Below are 439 nucleotides of genomic sequence, written 5' to 3'. Positions count from 1 at the left end.
AGACATAGGACCTAGAATGTGCTTATACAAAGGATCAAATTGAATTCAAAATATCACCAGTAGAGCTACATATACACATTGTGGTAGAATTGCCTCACTACCTAACATATTCATAAACGTAATCCTGATGAAATGCTCAATCAGACAGAGTCTGAAATTCATTGAATTTGCTATTCAATTACAGTGCTTATCTCTTGCCCCCAACATGCTAAAATTATCATACCAATTTAACAAGAATTCCAAAAATGTATTGGCTATGCACAGTCACCGGAAATTACTACCGTAATATCCAGTGGGCAGCACTTTCCTTTTACCTCTATGGATTTCATTTTCACATATTACCAACAACCAGAATGAAAGGAATTCCTGAAAGAGGTAGAATCATTCACTATCAACATTCTAATCAGGATGAGCATCTTAAAAAGTTACCAATTAAATA

The sequence above is a fragment of the Colobus angolensis genome, unplaced genomic scaffold, assembly GCF_000951035.1.
Source record: "Colobus angolensis palliatus isolate OR3802 unplaced genomic scaffold, Cang.pa_1.0 Scaffold237, whole genome shotgun sequence".
In the NCBI taxonomy this organism is placed as follows: domain Eukaryota; kingdom Metazoa; phylum Chordata; class Mammalia; order Primates; family Cercopithecidae; genus Colobus; species Colobus angolensis.
Note: the sequence above shows the minus strand (reverse complement) of the source record.